Source organism: Oryctolagus cuniculus, chromosome 4, assembly GCF_964237555.1.
Source record: "Oryctolagus cuniculus chromosome 4, mOryCun1.1, whole genome shotgun sequence".
In the NCBI taxonomy this organism is placed as follows: Eukaryota; Metazoa; Chordata; class Mammalia; order Lagomorpha; family Leporidae; genus Oryctolagus; species Oryctolagus cuniculus.
Window position 1 is genome coordinate 18,051,158 of NC_091435.1, and position 23,260 is coordinate 18,074,417.

Here is a 23,260-nt window from a genome sequence, read left to right on the forward strand (position 1 = left end):
GGGTGAACCAACGGCAAAAGGAAGACCTTTCTCTCTGTCTCTCTCTCACTGTCCACTCTGCCTGTCAAAAAAAAAAATAATAATGAATACAGTGTATATATAGTGAATATAGTTGTATAAACACAGATACATGGATTATCAACATGTGATGACGTGTATTAAAGCAACTCAAATATTTCTTAAAAACGCACAAATTGGGGCCGGCACTGTGGTATGCTGCCTGCAGTGCCAGCATTCCATATAGGCGCTGGTTAGATACACGGCTACTTCACTTCCAGTTCAGCTCTCTGCTATGGCCTGGGAAAGCAGTGGAGGATGGCCCAAATGCTGAGTCCCCTGCAATGAATGAGAGAACTGAAGCAGCTCCTGGCTCCTGGGTTTGGAACGGCCCAGCTCTGGCCATTGAGGACATTTGGGGAGTGAACAAATGGATGGAACACATCTCTCTGTCTCTGTCTCTCTCTCTCTCTGTCTCTGCCTCTCTGTAACTCTGCCTTTCAAATAAATAAATGTCTTTAAAAATATGAATTTCAGCAGTTACATAGTTAACATGCCACAGATTACTTTATTATTTAATTTTTGATTGATGTCTAGGGTTTTCATTGTCAAATCATTTTCAAACTTTACATTTTAATACTTCATAAATACTAATTAGCAAATAAATTAAAATCAAACTCTCACATACAGAAACTGCTGAGATGTTTAAAACTGTCATTTTTCCCCACTAAAAGTGCTTTAAAATGTCACTTACTTAGTGAAAAAATGTAACAACCAAACTGTTTTATAAAATAAGAATAAACAAACAAAAGTATAGTATACTTTTCATTTTTCACTCTGAAGAATGATTTTGGTGCTATTGAATATAATTTCTGCTGTTGCAGAATCTAACACTTGTGTCTTCCCTGGAAGCACTCCCACTCCTCAACACCAACACATGTGGACAACACCCTTCCCTTCATGCCAGGGGTGACAGGTGTGTTCATGCTGCTCACAGAAAAGAACAAAACTCCTCAAGTTGATTATGGAGTAAATATTTAAAAAAAAAAAACCTGTTAAAATACAAACCATTGAAGAGTTTCATCTGAAAGAGTTTTATTTTTTCTACTTCTTAAGGTTCATTAAATCTCTTGTTCCCTTTTCAGTTACGTCTTTCAAACCAACGGCATCTTCTCTAAGTGAGGTCACCATGGAAGTACAAGTAAAACATCCTGAGCTTGTGAAGGCTTGTCTGCATGGCTTCATTGGTAGGATGTGTCACTCTCAACTTTCACTCTGATGTCAAGTGGGGTTTTGAGATGACACATATTTCCCTTGTTCTCCAGTTAACCACAGATTTCTTTTGGACTATCCCACCCCTTTCCCTTGTCTGCCATGTTTTCTTTCCTCTGCAGGTATCTACAGAAGAAAGAAGAAAACAAAGGAATCTAGAAGACACCAAGAAAACCAAAATTGTCCTGTTTTGGAAATCTCCTTGTTGTTCTAGCTGTAATTTTGATAAGGAAAACAACTTCAGAACTCTTGGTCAAGGAAGAGCATTTGGAGGTCACCAACTGCACCTGCAGCATTTCAGGCAAGAAGAACTGGAAGAAGTAGGGGCTACGGGGGTAAAAATGCATGGTGCAGAGGGAGGTGATAACAGACCTTCAAGACAATGAACACATTTGACTGCTAGGAAACATGGATAGGATGAAGTACAATTAAAGAATCCAGAAGAACTAAAAGGTTAATTTGTTCAGAAGAATATGTTTATGAAAATTGCATACCTAGGTCTAGTGTCTATTGTGATGATTTTATTGCCACGTTTTCTAAAAGGAGAATAGTTTGATGCCACTTCCATTTGGTAGGACCTTGATATCCTGCTGTTGGGAAGAAATCAAAATTGTCCCCTGTTCATAGAAGGCCACCTTGGTTCAACTGTACATGCTGTCCCCTTCCTTTTAGGATAGCTTCTTCCTATTGAAGCATTATCTCTAAAATGACAAAGCTTTCCCCTATTTTCCTATAACCCATCTCATATACCCACTTCACATTCTTACATTTTCACATATATACTCATACCCAAAGTACAGCAACTTGAGGGATGCAGAAGAGAAAGTTGTAAGTGTGCCTAGGCAAGGAGACAGCAAAGAAGACCTACAAGCTCAGAGACAGATTTTTTTCTGTTTATTTATTTATTTGCCTCTATATATGAATCCATTATTTCCTGCCTCAAGACGGCAACATATTGAACAAAGTGAATTCCCCTCAGGAAAATGCTGGAGATTCTGTAATGTGGACATAAAATGAAAATATGATTACTCCTTCACAAATTGTGTTATTACTGGAGAATTTTGAACAGTTGTGACAAGGTAAAAACAATAAAATCTGTTTTTACAGTTTTTTCTATATGTTTAATTGATGTGCTCATAAAAGTTAACACCACATCTGAGTTATTGTCAAAGTGTTATATTGGTAGTGGAACTTGTTGTCACACTCAATATCACACTATACCCTACAGGTATGTATAATTATTAAATGTTAATAAAAATTTTTGAAAAGTTTGTGAAGTTGCAAATGAGAACTTATCTGATTTGGTCACCACATGTTGGTCATACTTGTATCAAATGATGACAACATACATGATATAAATGGACTATTAAGACAATATTAATGTAAGAGAAAAGGGGGCTGTTGGAATACAATTTATATTTACATAATTAGGACAATCTAAATTACTTTTGGATTAACTTTTTAAAGCAATAAGAAATAAAAACATAAATTAATTAAAAATTTTCAAGAAGTTTTTCAACAGCTAGAAATAAAGATTTTTGTCTTTGTAGGTGGGACAAAATAAAATATAAATTATGCTTACTTGTTTCACATCAGTTCATTCCTTGGTAACAAAAGTATACTGATGAGAAATTTTTTTTCATTACCTCTGTTTTCTGAATAAGAGGTGAATCATTAGGTGTAGAAACAAATGATTAATTACCACCTACATACAACCACCTGATTACTTTGAAAACCACAACCTTCCCTCTAATTGTTCAGATTTTCCCAAACACTGAAAGGAAATTCCATCCTTTTACTTGAGCAGTAATATTCTGAAGAAATTTCTCAAGACAGATGCTAAGCAATCTATTTGCAGCTGCTCTCTGATTTGAATTTTCTTTCTAAGGGAATTTACCTGCACTTATACCTCACTTTCCCTTCCCGGTTATTGCAGAAATTGGGTGTATGTTATATCAAGCAATGTGTTGGAAAAGAAAAGACTTTCCAGGAGTATGTGGTCTGGTAGCACGCTGTCAATTCTAATACTATGAATTTCATAGAAATTTTCATAATTATCTGAAGTCTGAAATCATGGCATTAACCTTAGAGAAACACTACTTATAGTGGGCATTTGTATTAGTAAAGATACCTGTATCTCATACCTGTATCTCTCTTTTTGGGACTGCCTTATTTCAGTAGGTATAATGGTTTCCATTTGCATGCATCTTGTTGAAAAAGACCCGATTTCTTTTTTTTTTTTTTTTCTTTACAGCTGAGTAGTACTCCATAGTGTTTCTCATCTATTCGGACAGTCTGTATCTTTTAATTGGAGAGTTGACACCATTTGCATTCAAGGTAACTATTGACAAGTCATGACGTGGCTGTCATTTTTCCATGAATATTCCCATTGTTTATCTTGGATTTTTTTGTACTTCTTGTTGAAATATTCTGCCTTCATATTCTTTCATAATGATGTCATTCTTACTGTGTTTCTATGTGTAGCACATTCTTAAGCAGCTTTTGTAAGGCTGGACAAGTGGAGACAAGCTCTTTCAATTTCTATATGTTATGGAAGATCTTTATTTCATCTTCATTCATAAATGAGAGCTTTGCAGGGGACAGTTTTCTGGGTTGACAGACTTTTTTCTTTTAAGACTTGGGCTATATCTTGCCATTCTCTGCTAGCCTTTAGGGTTTCTGATTAGAAGTAAGCTGTGATTCTAATTGTAGATCCTCTGAAAGTAATCTGGCGTTTCACTCATGCACATTTTAGAAACATTTCTTTATGTTTTACTGTGGAGAATTTGACTACAATGTGTAATGGTGAAAACCTTTGTTGGGCATGTCTGTTAGGAGTTCTGTGTGCTTCCTGTACTTGAATGTCTCTTTCTTTCTCCAAATTGGGGAAGTTTTCTGTAATTATTTCACTAAATAGGACTTCTAGTCCATTCTCTCTTTCCACATCTTAAGGAACTCCAAAGAACCGAATGTTGGGTGATTTGATAGTATCCCATAAATCTCCAAAACTTTTTTTAAGTTTTCTATTTTCTTCTTCTTTTTTTGTTTTGACTGTAATATAATTGTAATATAATATTAATGTAATTGATATATTATATTCTTAATTTCTAATATTTTATTTTTATTTTTCTTTAAAATCTCAATTTCACTGGAAATTTTTTCATTCATGTCATGTTTGGTTTTCTTGAGTTCGTGGATTTGCTTCTGATTTCTTTTGAGTAATCCTGTGATTAATTTTTTGAATTTCATTTCTGGCATTTCCTCAACTTCTTCATCTTCAAATACTTAAATTGAAATGTTATTGGGGACAGCGCTGTGGCGTGGTGGGTAAAGCCACCGCATGCAATGCTGCCATCCCCTGTGGACACCAGAACGAGTCCCAGCTGCTCCACTTTCCATCCATCTCTTTGCTATGGCCTGAGAAAGCAGTAGAAGATGGCCCAAGTCCTTGGGCCCATATACCCTCATGGGAGACCTGGAAGAACCTCCTGGTTCCTGGCTTTGGATCAGCACAGTTATGGTTGTTGTGGCCAATTGGGAGTTAGCCAGCGGATAGAAGACCCCTATTTCTCTCTCTGCCTCTCTTTCTCTCTCTGTGTAACTCCAACTTTCAAATAAATAAATAAATCTTGAAAAAAAAAAAAACTGGACCACTAGAGTACAGTTTGAAAATCCCAAGAGGTGACTTTGAAAGCTGGATCTGTGAAATTGGAATAAAGCCAATGTTAAAAAAAAAAAAAAAGAATGTTGTTGTGTTTCTTTGGGAGGGGGGTTCATGATGTCATCCTTATTCTTGTTTCTTGAATATCTGCATTTGTTTTTACACATTTGTGGAGTTGATTTTTGTGTTGTTTTTTCCCTCTGATCACTTTTATATTGGAGCTGCGCCTCTGTGGCTTAGTGGAATGTTTGTACTTTCAGTGAATACCAGAGATGTGTGGTAGGTGTGGCCAGGGTGCTCAGGTCAGTGCTCCAGGGTGGGGAGAGTATCTAGGGTAACATGCCAAGTTGGGTGTGGTAAATCTCAATGCCAGAGTGTTAGCCCAGGTGCATTTCATGCCACCATGTGAGCAGCACAAATGATCTGTGTAGTCCTCACTGTGAGCACAGTTCAGCTGCAATGATCTGCTCTAGGCAACCAAGGAGCTCTGAGCATATGGGGATCCACCAGTGATTGTCCAGAGACCCAGCTACTCCCTGCACCTTCTCATGTAACCCCCATGTCCCCACGGTCTCAGCACAGAAGGCTCCCACAGTCACTGTATGCAAGTATCTCCCTATCCTGCCAGCCTGTCCAATCAACAGAGAGGTAGATGTTCCCCAAGATGGCTCTGCTTAAGCATCTTGACCATACGAGGCTGAAGGCACCTCACTGTCCAATGTGGTTGTCCATCCAGCTAGCTCAAAGTCAATGGGGACTGCAGATTGTTCCCTCCACTAGAATCACTGTATCACACAGATACACAAGAGTCAAGGGCAGAATGCTGTTCTCTCCCTGCCACTGCCACCATTAATGCCAGAAGATGGTGTCCTGTCTCAGCCACTTTCTGTGCTTATGCACGCAGTCTTTTACAGCTCCCATCCAACCCCAAAATGATACCTGTGTTTTCTCAGCTGGGCAGTGGGTTCTGTTGTGGGGAAGCTGAGGTGAGATAAATGTGCTCCCTTTATTTCCACTGGGTCTGTAGGCAACTGCTAGCAACTGCTAGCCCCTAGGGCTCCAGTCTGGACTCACAGCATGTTCTCCCTCTGGCTATATCATCATGAGTTGCTGCAGTCCAGACTCACCTCCACCTCAAAGATGCCATATGCTGTGGCTCCCAACTGCTGCAGTTTTCTGTTGCGTTCGTGTTTGTGCTGCATGTCCATGCTCTCCACACAGGTCCATGGCATTCCTCTTCCTCTTGTAGGATTTCCAGTGCAATTTTCTCTCCAATTCTCCCCTGAGAGTGCACTTCTTACACTTTTTTTAATCACTAGTCTAGCTCAGTATGTAATTCCCTAATACATTGTCTTGAAATCTGCCCAATTTTATTTCTATACATTACATTTTTGGTACTCTATTAGTTACCATAGATAAATGAAAAGGAAAAACATATAGTATTTGTCTTTTTGGGACTGACTTATTTCACTAAGTATAATGGTTTCCAGTTGTATCCATTTTATTGCAAAAGAGAGGATTCAATTCTTTCCATGGCTGAGTAGTATGTGTGTATGTGTATACATGTGGTGGAATGAGAAGGCCATGCCAAGACGGCTGCTGGCAGTGGAAACTGCCTGGCAACAGGCTGTGATTGGATGGCTTTGGAAACCACATGGCAACAGAGCCTGCCAGGCAACGGGCTGTGATTGGTTAGGGCATAGACTGCCCCTTGACCAGATTGGCTGCCTTGGCTATTTAAGCTCCTGTACCAACTGAAATAAACGAGTCTGCAGGCTGCTTGCCTCTGGCCTGCTTTCACCTGACTCTCAGGGACTGTGTGGTGACTCTGCACCTCTTGCCCCTACCACGCCTCTCCTCTCAGAATGAGTCCACAGCAACATATACATATCATAATTTCTTTCTCCAGTCATCAGTTGATGGAAGTTTGGGTTGATTACATATTTTAACTATTGTGAATTGAGCTGCAATGCACATGGGGATAGAGACAACTCTTTCATATTCTGATGTCATTTCTCTTGGGTAAATTCTCAAAGAGTGGGATTGCCGGGTCATATGGTAGATCTTTTTTCAGCTTTCCCAGGTATCCCCATAGTGTTTTCTATGATGGCTCTACTAATTGTACAGTGGATTAAAGTATCCTTTCCCCCACATCTTTGCCAGCTTTATTTTTCATTGATTTCTGAATGAGAGCCTTTCTAACTGGAGTGAGGTGAAACCTCATTTTTGTTTTCATTTGCATTTCCCTGATGGCTTGTGATCCTGAGAACTTTCTCATGTGTCTGTTGGCTATTTGAATTCCCTCTTTTGAAAAGTACCTGTTTAAGTCCTTTGCCCATTTCTATATATGCTGCTTTGCTTCCTAACTGTCTATGACAGCTAGGACAGGGATGGGGCCAAAGCTAGGAGCTGGAAACTCAATCCAATATCCCACCTGGGTGATAGGAATTCAATTACTTGAATCATAACTGCTGTCTCTCTGAGTTTGCTTTAGCAGGAAACTGGATGCAGAAGCCAGAGCCAGGAATAGATTAATCTATTAATTAGATCAATCAATTAATTAGATTAATTAATTATAATATTAACAAAATATTCCAATTTGATGTGGTAAGTGAACATCTGGACTGCTAGTATATCTGGTTTGACATGAGTGTAGGTATTCTTGCTCACTTTTGATTTCCATTTGTGTGGGAAATATGTCTACCTGAGACCACCTGCCCAACAAAGGATAGACTCAGGAACAGGAAGTGAGGCATTTTAGTTACACTGTGTAAGAATGATGACCATCAGGTGATAGCAGGCACCATCTGTCGCTCCCCCTCTTCGCGGAGGAATGACACAGGACCCTGCGCTGTTCTTTTGTCTGCTCGGCCCTCCCCGGGTTTGCTGCTGGTTCTTCCCGGGTTGGCTACCGTCCCTTCACCTCCGTGGAGGGGCGGGCCCCCTTCCACTTTCCCCACTTCCGCAGGGGAGCGGCACACCGCCGGCTGGCTCTCTCGGGGGCTGCACAGGTGTTCCTTCAGATAGATGTTCCTGGTGCATGTTGTCTCTCTCCTCCTTTATAGTCCTCTTCCGCCAATCCCAACTCTGCTACCCACACACCGAGTACGCTGCTCTCCTCCAATCAGGAGCAAGTCCTGCTGCTTATTGGTTGAACTGGAGGCAGCTGTGTAGAAGCTGTTACTCCCTTCTCAGCGCCATATTGTGGGAGAGCAGATGCATAGAATAAGTCTTAATTCCAGTAACTTAGTCTAGTCCGAGTTGGTCCCAGTTGCTCCCCACAACCATCATCAGAAATTCAACTAATTTTATCCTTACCATGCAGAGTATCCTTCCCACAGTTTCTCATTAGTTGGGAAACTTGGAAGATACAACCTAAATCCAAAGGTCATGAGCAGAAATGACTTTATTTTTCTAACTCTGGACTTTTTTTAAATGTCCCAGTTTTCCACAATGGTAAAATTCAGTAGCTCTAGGAGTACATTCCGCAGTTCTAAGAGCTACTCTTTCCTCTTTATGATTTGCTATTCCTAGTGAGTGAGCTCTCAGTTCCCTATAAGGGAGCCTTATTTTTTTAGCCTTTTATCTATTGCTTTTTCTACTATGGATATCATTATTTTTGTATTTTGCTTTTGTTTCTTCTCCATTCTCACAAAGATTTTTGAGCTTCTTTTAATAATTTTATCAGCTCAGCTGGTCAGCTAGTTATCAGAGTTGAGCCCAGAATATTTTCTAATTTCATCTTAAAGATTTTATAAGAAAGCAGAGGGGGTTTTCACATTTTCTTATTGAATTTCAAATTCGAGATATTTTCTGAACTTGGGGTTGGTTTTCTATTTCTCTTGATCACTTAATTCCCTTAGATCATGAATTTATTGCTGTGTCATGTGGGAATTATTATCTTTAAGGATCTTTCTTTGGAAACCTGTCCTCATCCAAGGAGACTCCCTGTCTGGGGAGGGGGTGGTGGTTCTTTTTCCCAAATGCCTGTAGTTGCCCTCCTTATCATCCCCCTTTCCTCTCCTTTGTATGATATGTTCATTACGGACATCATTACAACCCAGGTATGGCAACTGGGTCCAAATAATTGGTCTAATTGATTGGCCGAGCTATGTGGGTCTTCTAAATGAGTCTCATTTATTTCTTTTACCTTCTGAACTCAGTACCTATAAGAAGGACATTAACAAAGCTAATTGCTCCCTGCTATATTGGGAATTCACAAAGTGGGTACATATTAGAGGTTAACTCTAAACAGAATAGAGAAGTTTTCTAAATTTGTTTTGCATTGCTGTAATTCTTTTTGTAATTTTGAATATAATATAAACCTGGAAGTGCTGTGGTTTCAGCCTCCCCCACTATTTGGGATTTTTGGATCCAACTCACCTGGTTTCTTTTCCCCTATCTGTTGTTCATCTCAGGCCCCATTTTAAGCCATATAAAGAAGAGACAGACATGATAAGGGATCTCAGGACTCAGTGCCAGAGTTTTTTTTTTTTTTTTTTTTAAGAGGAAATATGGTAGCAAGAGTAAACAGAATATGACTTAGATATTTTCATCCACCAAAGAGAATGAGGCTTCATTATATACAGACAGTACTAGAGCCTGACACAATCAGAACTCATCTGAACAAAATTTAGGCCAGGACAGTGATGACATTAAATTAGAAGTTTTGGCAGAATTAGATACACAGGTCCCACAGATACACACAAGCATGCATACAAACCTGACAGGCACACAATACCTAGACACATGTAGATATGATCCATATGCCTAGACATGGTCCATGGGGTATTCCCAAGGACCCCAACTTTGGCCAAATGGAACTGTAGTATTTCCTTTTCTCTGGATGTCCCAACACTCTCCTCAGAGAACTTTCTGGGGGAACAGTGTTGCAGAGAGGTCCTTGAGCTCCCTCTTTTCTAGGCTTAGACTATTCCCATTTTCATGTAGACATGCTGATTCTTCACCATGTGAAAGTCTCACATGCAGGTCAGACCCACCCAATCCACATTCATTCTCTGCCAGGTGGATGTTTTGTGTGCAGGTCTATGTACTTCCTCCATCCACTGTAACGTGAATATCTAGAACACTCATTACCAACACTCATTACCAACTGGATGTCAAGTGTGAAGGTCTCTATGTCTGACCTTAGAGCCATACACATTTGACCCCTGAAAATGCCCCACCACCAATGCAGTACTTACTTTTTTATCTATCTAAGGGGAAAAAGTACATGCATTTCATATATAAAGTTTTAACAGTATAACAATATTTTATACCCTACCATTCCTCCCTCCCTCCCTCCATCTCACCCTTCCTCATCTTTTTTTCTTATTTTTCTTTTAATATTAACAATGACATATTTTCAATTTAATTAATAATAATAAGCTGAACTCTCTCCTAGAAAAAGGAATTCAACAAGTACTTAGTAGAAAAACCACCATCCTTTAATAGTAAATATAATCAAATCTCAAAATCTGGGGTTGTGTTGTAGCATAACAGGTGGAGCCGCCACTTGCAGTGCTGGCATCCCATGTGGATGATGGTTCAGTCCCAGCTGCTCCACTTCCAACCCAGCTCTTTGCTGTGCCTGGGAATACAGTGGAAGATGGCCCAAGTCCTTTGGCCCCTGCACCAATGTGGGAAACCCAGAAGAAGCTCCTGGCACCTGGCTTTGGGTCAGCACAGCTCTGGTTGTTGTGGCCAACTGGGAAGTCAACCAGTGGATGGAATACCTCTCTTCTATCTGTGCCTTTCCTTCTCTCTCTGTATAACACTGACTTTCAAATAAATGAACAAATAAATCTTCAAAAAAAAAAAAAAAACAACGAAAACTTTTCACTTACTTAAAAGACAGAAAATAGAGAGAATAATGAGATTTTCAAACAAATAAATAGATCTTTAAAAAAACTCAATGTCAGTTTTGCTCATTTACATTACATTTTTAACTCTATATTAGTTACCACATATCAGAGAAAACAAAAAAAATTGTCTTTTGGGAATTGGCTTATTACACTAAGCATAACAGGCTTGAATTGCATCAACTTTTTCTGAAAAAAAAAAAAAAAACAACAGGATTTCATTTTTGTAAATCTGAGAAGTATTCCACCATGCATATATACCATGATTTCTTCACCCAATCCTCAGCTGATTGGAATCAATGTTGATCCCATATCTTAGCCATTTTGAATTGAGCTGCTATAAACAAGGAAGTATAGATAAATATTTAAAATGCTGATTCCAGTCCTTTGGGTAAATTCCTAGGAGTGGAATGGATGGATCTTATAGTGTATCTATTTTCAGATTTTTGTGGAAACTCCATACTAGGTTCCATAATAGTTGTACTAACCAACAGTGAATTAGGATTATCTTTTTCCTACTTAATTGCCAGCATTTATTGTTTGTTGCTTTCTGTATGATAGCCATTCCCATTGGAGTGAGGTGAAAGCTCATTATGGATTTTATTTACATTTGCCTGAAGACTAATGATACTGAGCATCTTTCCATGTGTCTGTGGCCATTTGTATTTCATTCTTTGAAAAATTTCTATTCATATGCTTAGGCCATTTCTAAATTGTATTGCTTGTTTTATCGCTGTGTTTATGAGCTCCTTATATATCCAGGATACTAATCATTTATGAAATGTATAATTTGCAATATTTTCTCCAATTCTTTTAGTTTCCTCTTTACTTTTTTTTTTGACAGGCAGAGTGGACAGTGAGAGAGAGAGACAGAGAGAAAGGTCTTCCTTTGCCCTTGGCTCACCCTCCAATGGCCGCCGCGGCCAGCACGCTGTGGCCGGTGCACCGTGCTGATCTGATGGCAGGAGCCAGGTGCTTCTCCTGGTCTCCCCTGCGGGTGCAGGGCCTAAGCACTTGGGCCATCCTCCACTGCACTCCCTGGCCACAGCAGAGAGCTGGCCTGGAAGAGGGGAAACCGGGAAAGAATCCGGCGCCCCGACCAGGACTAGAACCTGGTGTGCCGGTGCCGCAAGGCAGAGGATTAGCCTAGTGAGCCGCGGCGCCTGCTCCTCTTTACTTTATTGAATGATTCCTTCAATGTGCAGAAGCTTCTTATGTTGTAATCTCATTTGTCTATTTTTGACATCATTGCCTATGCTTCTGGGGTCTTAGCCAAGAAATCTTTACCTCTTTCAATGGCTTTCAATTTTTCCCCTATGTTTTCCTCTAGAATTTTTATTGTTTCAGGTCTTAGATTTATATATAAGATCCATTGTGAGTTGATTATAGTGTAGAGTGTAAGGTAGGGGTTTTGTTTCCTACTTTTGCATGCCGAGATACAATTTTCCCAACATCATTTTTTGAAGAGACTGTCTTTTCCCCAGGGAATGGTATTAGGTTGTTGTTAAACATTAGTTGGTTATAGATGAATTCATTGATTTCTGGGGTCTGTAGTCTGCTCTTGTAGTCAACATGCCTATTCTTATGTCAGTACCAAAACTGTTATGATTATAACTTTCCTATAATATGTCATAAGTTCAGATGCCTCCAGCTTTATTTTTATTACTTAGGAATGCTTTATCTATTTGTGTCTTTGGAATTTTATATATTTTAGGGTCCTTTTTTTTTCCAGAGAATAGAAGAACTACTTTGGTGTTCTTGTTGGGATGGCAGTGAATCATTAACAGAGGACTTACATGGGCACATGTCATACCATTATGTGAAGAGTCTTGTAGCAAGAAAGCGTGTAAGAGATGCTAATCCACAACTATAAACACATGTATACAGATAATTTTCTTCCATCCAACATTTGAAATCTCACATATCTAAAGTCTCCATTGTCATATTACGCTTGGGGAAGATTCCTGCTTCAAGCCCACTTGTTCTCTGGAAATTTCAGCATAAACCAGTGCTCAAGAACATACTTAAGTTTGGCTAAATTGATACTTGTGGTAGGAACTTCATTTCTCAAGTGAGTCACATAATAATTAAAGAAATTTTCTATTTCACATGGCGGATTAGACACTAATGTTTACAGTCTGAATCAGAGTTGGAATCAGTAAGAACTCACAAAGCCAAGATAAAAAGGGGAGATGACTCTGCTGATATTGTGGAAGCCACAAGAATGTCTAGTAGGTAGGAACTTAGCAGGCCCGATGATAATGAAACCTAAGTTAGTGTAAATAACTCCCAAAATAAGGATGTTACCACCACAGAATGACAACCTGCATTAAGAAACAGTAGACAAAAGCTCATAAAACAGAGCCCTGGATATGCCTGAAGACCATACTACTGGTTAGGAAGCTATAAAAGAGTCATTTAGACACTTATATACTTTTCCATATCTACCCCATCTAAGAAAGATAGTAGAGCATGAATTCTGGAGAGTGTCATCCAGGAAGACTATTTATTTATTTATTTATTATTATTATTTTTTTTGACAGGCAGAGTGGACAGTGAGAGAGAGAGACAGAGAGAAAGGTCTTCCTTTTGCCGTTGGTTCACCCTCCAATGGCCGCCACGGCTGGCACGCTGCGGCCAGTGCACCGCGCTGGTCTGAAGGCAGGAGCCAGGTGCTTTTCCTGGTCTCCCATGGGGTGCAGGGCCCAAGCACTTAGGCCATCCTCCACTGACTTCCCGGGCCACAGCAGAGAGCTGGCCTGGAAGAGGGGAAACCGGGAAAGAATCCGGTGCCCCGACCGGGACTAGAACCCAGTGTGCCGGTGCCACAAGGGGAAGGATTAGCCTATTGAGCCGCGGCACCAGCCAGAAAGACTATTTATGATGACATCAGGCATAGCCAAATGTAAGGCTGTCATAATTAAATCAATGTAGATAAGTAAAACCTTGATCATTAAATGTTTTTCTCCAGGTTTACAGAATGTTGGAAACCAGGCTTAATCATCTGGGACAGAGAATAGACACTTCTCTCAGTAAACTGTAGCTTAAAAGAAAAACACCTATAGAAATAAATTTCCCACCACCCTAAGAAATAGCAAATCATCTTGAAGTCAAGTTCATCGTTTACAGGATATGCTGCATTTGTAAAACATTACTGATCATTCTTGTGTTACTATCTTAAATAGGAGCAGAATACTATTACTAAACATTTGAGAGACGCCTATAACATTAAAGAAAAAAGAAGGAAAAAGGAGTTTAGAAGAAAAGACTACTGAAAGAGCAAAACAAAGGTACGCTTAAACCCAAACCAATAGAATATTGTTATCTCTTTCCAAGTTTCTGTTGTAGATTTGGTAGAGACTTAGAACCTAGCAGCATCGTTAAGGAGATATAATCTGTAGGACAATTATTATAGTGGAGAAATCCTAGCAAATTATCTGGGCTAACCCTTCTCCCAAAATACCATTTCTAAAGCAATATCTTATCCTGAAAAAACTCAGATTGCGTTACCACCAAAAATTATCATGAGAGATGACTTATAACAGAACAAAATGAAGCAAAAACCCTTCTAAAGCTCCAGGTGAGATACAGAGGACAGAAAAAAGCAAGAAACTTATATAAGATTTGTTTTGCAGGTTACATTATTAAGGAAGCAGAACCTGAGATGGAGTTAGGAGTTCTACGGTCTATTGGGCTATAATATTTGTGAAAGGAAAGAGGCAGCAGCATTGGACAAGGCAATCCATAAAACTATGAAGCAGATCTGAAAAAAATCTCTTCAACAACTCAACAGAAAATTCCAGAGAAAAGATTGTCCACTAGAGAAGCTACACACATGGCAAAGATGGCTAAGATATTTGTTCACTTACCACCTCATCATGGTCTTTATTGGGGCTGCCTGAGAAGAAAAGAGTATAAGCTACACCCAAGAATAAAAATGGACAGTGACTCTCAGCTATCACAACCTCGCAGTTAAGTAGCAAATGTTTTCGTGAAGGGGGATCTAACGGATGCATCTCAATAGATCACACACTTATTAGAGCATCATTCTAAGGATTCTGTACCAAATATATTTTCATCACTATAGAATATCAGAACAGTTCTTAATATAATGAAACTGTTGACCCTATATTTTTAAGTATTATCTTAACGAACTTAACAGCTTAAAATTATTTGAGTTCAGTGGTAGTACACATTTCCCATTACATATCACCATTGTGCCATCTTTCTAGCTGTCACAATTAAGTTTGCTGATACCTAGGATGTTCATCAACTCACAGGACATTATGCCAACTGAATTTTTTTTTTTTGACAGGCAGAGTGGACAGTGAGAGAGAGAGAGAGACAGAGAGAAAGGTCTTCCTTTTTGCCGTTGGTTCACCATCCAATGGTCGCTGTGACCGGCACGCTGCGGCCAGCACATCGCGCTGATCCGAAGCCAGGAGCCAGGTGCTTTTCCTGGTCTCCCATTCGGGTGCAGGGCCCAAGCACTTGGGCCATCCTCCACTGCCTTCCCGGGCCACAGCAGAGAGCTGGCCTGGAAGAGGGGCAACCGGGACAGAATCCAGCGCCCCGACCGGGACTAGAACCTGGTGTGCTGGTGCCGCAAGGTGGAGGATTAGCCTATTGAGCCACGGCGCCGGCCATGCCAACTGAATTTAATGATAGTTACTTAATTATAGGGTGTAGAAAGCATTAGATATGCATGGTACAAGTCTCAGCATATCACTTGCACAAAATAAAACCAGAAATGCACCTCATATAGATAGATGTCACATCAGTGCCATTTCTATAGGTCTAATAATCTGGGACAAGCTGAGATTTGTCAGCAAAGTATAGAACTTTCATTTCCATATCAAGACATGTACCAGATCTTTCAATTTTGATAATAATATAAAATATATTTTGATATTGTACTTGGAACCTTTTGTCAGATGATCAGAAAATATTCCAGTTTTACAAGGGAGTCAGGGATGGCAAGAAAGTCCAATAGATAACAGATTCAGTAGCACTGCCACTTGTGTCATGGATAAAGATATTCACAGATGCTTTGAATATTTGGGAAACATAGAATGTTATGTGATGCCTCTGATATACTTCTGTAGTTGGTTCCCATTGGAAGCCTTTAATTTTGAAGAAAAACTATATTATCTTCTATAATTAACTTTTTATCGTTTAGAAATATGTTTTATTGCAGATTGTAATTGTGGTGCAGTGGTTTAAGCTGCCACTTGTAGCAATGGCATCCCTTATAGTAGCACTGGTTCTATATCTGATTGTTGTGCTTCTTATACAACTTCCAGCTAATTCACCTCAGAAGGCAGCATATGATAGCTTAAGTGCTTAGGTCCCTGCCACCCATATGTGAGGCCAAGATGGAGTTCCTGGCTCCTGGCTTTGGCCTTGTCCTGCCCTGGTTGTTGTATATTTGGGCTTAGAACTATCAGTATAAATATCGCTCTCTAGCCCCGGCTCTCTCCCACTCTCTCTGCCTCTCTTCCTTTAAAATAAATAAATAAATAAATAAATAAATAAATAAATCTTTTAAAATGTTTTCTTTCCTACAAGAGACTAAATAAAATAAATACCTGATATTGAGGCACCAATGACGATGCAATCTAAGATACCCATAATAAAATATTTGTTCCTTGGTTCATTGATCCTTGAGGTTGGGTAATTTAGCATCCTTTCATGAACATACAAAATACATGAAAGTGATAGATTCAAATCAAGAAGATATTGTACCATAGGATTTTTCATTTTTTCAATGGGTTGCTCCTTGTTCAATGCCATCCCTCTTTAGTTTTACTTTTTATATTTTTAAAAGATTGATTTATTTTACTTGAAAGGCAGTGGGAAAGAGAGAGAGACACAGACAGACAGACCAACAGAGACAGAGAGAGGTCTTCCATCCACTGGTTCATTCCCCAGATAGACGCAAATGCAGGAGCTACACCAATCCGAAGCCAGGAGCCAGGAGCTTCTTCTGGGTCTCCCACATGGGTTCAGGGGCCCAAGGACTTGGGTCATCTTCCACTGCTTTCCCAGGCCATCACAGAGAGCTGGATTGAAAGTGGAGCAACCCGGACTTGAACTGGCACCCACATAGAATATTGGCACTGAAGGCGGTGACTTCACCCACTATGCCACAATGCTGACCCAACCCAACTCTCTTTTGATTGGTAATAAATAGCTTCATTGGGATACCTGAGATAAGTTGTTTAAGGAGGAAAAATATCAAGAGATTTAGATATAGTTTGTACATTGACATTGAATTGAAGCTGAATGCTAACACATTCCAATTCCAATCAAGAGTGAGTATTGAAGAAGAAAAATGCTTTGAATTATTTATGAATACTGAGATAATTATTTGGATGCATCATCAAGGACTTGGAAGCAGCAAGAATTTTTGAAAAAGATTCTTATGGCTCCTAAGATGAATGGATTTTTAGAGTGTTCCTGAACTAGATATTTGTTTAATAAATGAAGGTTTTCTCACAATTGTTAGTAGGAATAAATTTATTACTAAGAGGTAGACAAGGTTAATAGCTTCCCTCACCAGATCTTCAGTGATTTCCCAGTAGACTTGAGAACCAGATAGTTGTGCTAATTTTGTATGTATTTAATCACATGAATTTCCTTTCATAAGGTTGATTTCTCTCTTGCCAATGATAATAGAATAAGCAATAGCAGCCAACCTTTGACTTCTACATGATAACATGCCAATAGGAAAAATATTGTAATTATAATTGCAGTGAATCTTTATTCATCAAGTAGGAAATAATAATTCACTCTAACTTGAAAAAACATTTCTGGTTCGGTATTTGCTTCTTCTAGACCATCATTCCTTTGCCTGGAATGTCACCTGCAAACTTATTGGATACTTCACATACTATCATGTCATCTCATGCAAAATGAACTCTTTAGGGAAATTATCAGGGTATGATGCATACATGAATAATTTAGATGTTCCTCCTCTTCCAACAAGACTGATGTGTTGAATGGTAAATGGCAAAGGAGAATCATATAAGCTGTACTTTGGAAGTTGTATCATAGATGGAATGTGGTGGTACAGGGTATGTATCAAACATTCAGGGATGTAATCATATATTTAGAAAACAAAGAGAAGAAATAGAGGTCACCATTTGATATTAAGAATTAACATAATTTGCCAGCATCATAGCACAGCAGGTTAAGCTGCTGCCTGTGACATCAGTGTCCCATATTGGAGCACTATATTGAGTCCCAAATTTTCCACTTCTAACCCAGCTTTCTGTTAACACATCTGGGAAAACAATAAAGGCTGCCCAAGTGTTTTGTCTCTTGCCACCCATGTGAGAGGCTTGAATGTAGTCTCAGGCTCCTAACTTCAGCCTGGCCTAGACCTACACATTGAGCCATTTGAGGAGTGAGCATGCAGATGGAAGGACTCTCTCTCTCCTTCTCCCCCCGCCATCTGTATCTCTCTCCAAGAGGAATGGAAGGAAGAGCAGTATGTGATCTGGAGCATGAAATTATGAGCCAAATGTTCAAGTGTACAAGAAATGAGTATTTAGAACATGGAGTAGAACTCTACATGTGAAGAGCAATGAGAATGTCCCAAGTGCTCTGTCAATGAAGAGATCTCCTCTCTCTTTTCCTGCTAAGAAATTATCAGTCTGTTCCACTGCTGATAGTTCTAGGTATGCCAAGCTTGCTTCTCATGATTCTAAGATATCTCTCTATTTCTAAACTCTTCTTCTCCACAAGGCAATCTTAGAAGTGTTTTCCATGTCTCCTGACCTTCTGAGGGTGAATGATAGTAGTAGAAATAGCCTCCTCAAGGTGAAATGTTTTCAGAGTACTTTGGATCCTCAAAACTCTATGGATGTTTTCTTCAGAGCTAACACCAGGTTTTTGCCAGGGCATTGGGATAAGCTGCCAAGAATCTGCTATATCTATCTTCAGACAAGCCTTGGCTGACGTAACATTGTCAGGCTCACGATGATGGCTGTCCTTGTTAGATGCTTATAGTGTACTGGTCACCTTATTTCAGGCCAATGGACCTACAAGGCTATGAGAAAACCAAACTACACAAGAGAATCCAATTGTTGAAAATGGCAACTTATTGTAATGACAAACAGTCATCAAGAGAGTTGCTCTATTCCTACTGGTTGTAGTGGTGGCAGACATGTGTAATCAAAGCAGAGTACTCTGCCTGCCTAGAGACAATGGTATAGCCTCAATAGAGTGTGCCTGCTTCGCCTCCTCTTCCTCGGACTTGAGAAAGTCTGTGTATAGGACTGTCGAGTCACAACGTTTTCCATGTTGCACTCAGATGTGATCTGCCTGATTTTCCTCCTTTGTCTCCTCTTCCTCTATTTTTTGATCTTTTGTCTTTAGCTAAGTAAGGGAAAGATGAAAAGCGCAGCAGCTAAAGCCTTGGTTGACTCCATACTGCATGTGCCCCTGAAGGACTTCTAGGCTAGGAAAACTCGACAGCAGGCCATGCATTTAAAGCTACCACCCACCTCTTCTCCAGCTCTGGAAGCTCTCCTGGATTGTCAGTCTCCACACGCTCATTTTGGGTTTCTATGTCCAAGCGGGGCTCACGCTCTGTTAGGAGTTCCTATGTAGACACATGAGATGGGTTGCCTTCTGTAGGGATCCTCACAGGAAAGGTCATGACTTCTGCCCTTGCTTTCTTTTTAGGAGGCACCAATCTGCCCTGTGTGTTCCACACAGAAGCATCATGCCTTTTTCTTTGGATGTGTGTGTAGTAGATTGTCATGAGTCATTAAATCCTGCTGTGTGTTTCAGGTGGCAGGACTCATTAGCTAAATGGACATGAAAGCAGATACATCAAAAGAGGATGGGAACCTGATGTGCTCCACATCCTGGCATAAAGGCATATCTGCAGATAGAAAATAGGGGTCTTCTTGATGGAATGGATGGATTTCTAGGAAATAAAATTTCAAACATAAGGAAACTTAAATTGGTTTGTGTAAAGATTTATGCTGGCCCTCTGGGTATCCCTGCATGTGAGACAGAAGTGCATGTTAATATATAATGTTTCAGAATCCTGTATATGACAGGTGCCATGTGAGGTGTGTATTTGGTATACCTTGTATGTGAAGAATGTATGTATGGTGTATCTGGGGGAAGGTGGAGGCATATTCTGGTACATATCTGATACGTGTTTCTTGTGTTGGTAATAGGGAATGATCGGATGATGGGGTGAGTGTGTGTGAGTATGTGTGCTTGTGCCTGTGCTGTGATGATATATGTGAATGAGTACAAGAGCAGTTGAAGTTTTTGTTAGTCCTTGAGAAGATGTTTGAAAGTGCACATGAGCTCTCAGATTATGCAGCTCAAGGAAAAGCAGAAGCTATCATGAGTGCTGCGACATAAGAGTGATAGAGGCTGTATATGAAACTGAATACTCTCCAGAACTTAGTTTCATAGAATTTGGAGTAGCATAGGGAGTTAAAATACATTATCTATATAAAGGGATACAAGTTACTCATGGGATTAGTAAAGGTTTAGGTATGAAAGAACATGTGCAGGAAGGAGGGTACGAGAGTCCACTGTGCAATATTAAGGAATGGGAATGACTCACAGAGAGTGAAGGAGGCACATGTGAAAGGATAAATTAAAGGAGAAATGGAGACATTCTTGGGGTGAGGGGGGATATATTTTACGCCTGTGTGAGCTTGAAGTTCTACCAATGTGTGTGGGCTTCACTACATTGTTCTACACCTTTCAGAAGTCCCCATGACCTCACCATCAGCTATTCCAGTGCACACATGTGGAAATTCTGTGCAGGATGCCATGTCCTGGGGACACATTCTCTATCCATCTTTCTTCTGAAGCCTCCATCTTAGTTGTAGCCATTCTGTCCTGAAGCACATTCTTGTTTGTGAGGAGAAAGTGAAGTAAGTAGGGTTGAGCTGGGTACCTCTGCTGCAACTCCTGTCTAAGACCAGACATTTCATTTGCATCCATCTTACCATCTACATCATGAGGAGTGTACCTGCTTGGAGAGGCGACATATTCTGAAGTATAGACATTCCCTCCTGCTGTCTGACTGCTTTGTGGATTCAACTCAAGTCTGGGTTCAATTCAAGTGTCTCCCAAACATCCGACTGAGACTTCTGGAATGAATTCTGGTGGAATAAAGTCATCAAAAACAACATTGAGTTCTGGACTCAACTAGGTTTCGTGTCTATTCAGGGAGACAAGGGGGAGAGAAAAGATAGAGATAAAGGTAGATATAGAGATAGCGATAGATAGATAGAGAGAGAGATAGAGATAAAGATACAGAGAGGGAGAGAGAGAAGGTTAAGTGAACATTTTGTTTCAGACATTGCTACCACAGAGGGGATTTGTTGTCATGGATATCAAAGTTACTTAAACATGGAAAATTTCAATAGTGGTTGCAAAAAATTTCATTTCAATGTGTACGGTGCATGTCAGAAGGGTTGGATATTATGGGTGCAATATTTTGGGAGATACATCCAGAATATTGAAAATTGTGAACCATGCCTTGAATAACATGTTTGTATTAAAGATTGTTATCATTATTAACTCAAATATATTGAGGAGCAATTGTGCTTTAAAGGGTTGTGTAGCACAAGTTTCACAATAATAATTTCATGATTTTTTTGAGAGAATATCAAAGAAAAAAGAAATGTGGTCATTCTTTGTGTGAAGGGGTATAACATGTGAGTCTGTATGAGAGTGAGCGCCTGACAATCTGCTTGGGATTGATCAAGTTTCCAAGCACACATCGGCACTTCCTACAGTATCATGCCCCCCTGTCCTCACACTCACTCATTGCAACTCTGTGCTAAGGAGCCTTGTCCTGTTCTTGGGGAAATATTCCCTGTTTGTCCCTCTCCCAAGGCCTCCATCTTAGGCACTTTCTTATACTTGGGGGAAACTAAAGTGAGTAGAGGTTACAATAGACATCTCAAGTGCCCTTCTTGTCCAGGTCTACTCATTACTTTTGTATCTTTCTTACAGTCTTCATCAACAGCAGTGGGCCTGCTTGGAGAGGGGACATATTATGAGGGGGAAGAACTCTTTTCTCTGACTTGCTGCTAGCTGGGATCAAAACAAATCTCTCAAATGCATTCACTTGATATTTTAGGAATTCTAAGTAATTAAATTATAAACGGTAGCATTTAATTATGGGTTCTTTGTATAATATATGTGTATTCCCATAAACAGTACATCAGGGCCAGTGTTGTGGCATAGTCTCTTTTCCCTGAAACAATTTCTTCTTTTTCAGGGAAAGTGAACTAAATAGGGTTGGAATGTGTACTGACCTGCACCACTTATCTACATCCAGACAATTTCATTCGTATCTGCCTTATAGTCTTCATCAGCAGGAGTGGGCCTGCTTGGAGAAGAGACATATTCTGACATGGAGGAACTCTCTCCTGACTCACTGCTGGCTGGGATCAACACAAATCCCTTATAGCCATCTGCCTAAGACTTCTGGAATTCTGGGGGTAATGAAATAACAAAGAAAGGAGAAAGCAAAAAAAAAAAAAAGAGGAAGGAAGGAAGGAAGGAAGGAAGGAAGGAAGAGGAAGGGGAGAGAAAAGGAGAGAAAGGAAGGAAGAAACAAGAAAATTGACTTTGGTTCATTTGGATTCTGTGCCCACTTCAAAACAAAACAGAGAATACTAAACAGATATTTTGTTTCAGCCTTTATTAGGGAAAAAGGGACTTGCCCTCCCAGATATTAAGGTGATTTATCCATTGACAATTCCAACATGCAAGCAAGCAACAGTGGTTAAAATTGTGTATATGGTGGGTTTATGTAGGATTGGGCATCTTAGATGTGATTTTTTTGGAGATGTATAGGGAGAATTGAGAAGTATGAACCATGTCTAGAATAAGTATTCATGCATTAAAGATAGATGTTGTCATTGTTAACTCAATTTTCCTAAGGAGAAATTGTACCTGTAAGAGGTACATGGTGCACATTTTATACTAATTTTTCATGTTAAATCATTTTATATGTATATATATATTTTTCTTCCATAGAGGTCTCAGTATTAGTCCTTCTGCCCGGGAGCACTATCTTGGTTTTTGAAGGGAAAGGGAAGTAATTAGGGATCGGACTGAGGGCTCAGCTGCATCTCTTGTCCAAATTCTGATAATTTCGTTGAATCTGCTTTACCACTTTCATCAAGAAGAGTGGGTCGGGTTGAAGAAGAGACATATTTTGAGGTGGAGGAATACTTTCCTTCTGATTCAGTGCTGGCTGGGATCAACACAAATTCCTCAAGTACATCCCCTTGAGACGTCTTTAATTCTGGGGAATGAAATTACAACATGTATATATTGAGCTGTGGCCTCAACTGTGTTCTCTTTCCAGTCAATAGAGCTCATCAAGTGTTTATTTTGTTTCAGCTATGGTTACCATTCTCAGCACTTGCTATCATAAATGCTAAGATGACTTCACCATAGAGAATTC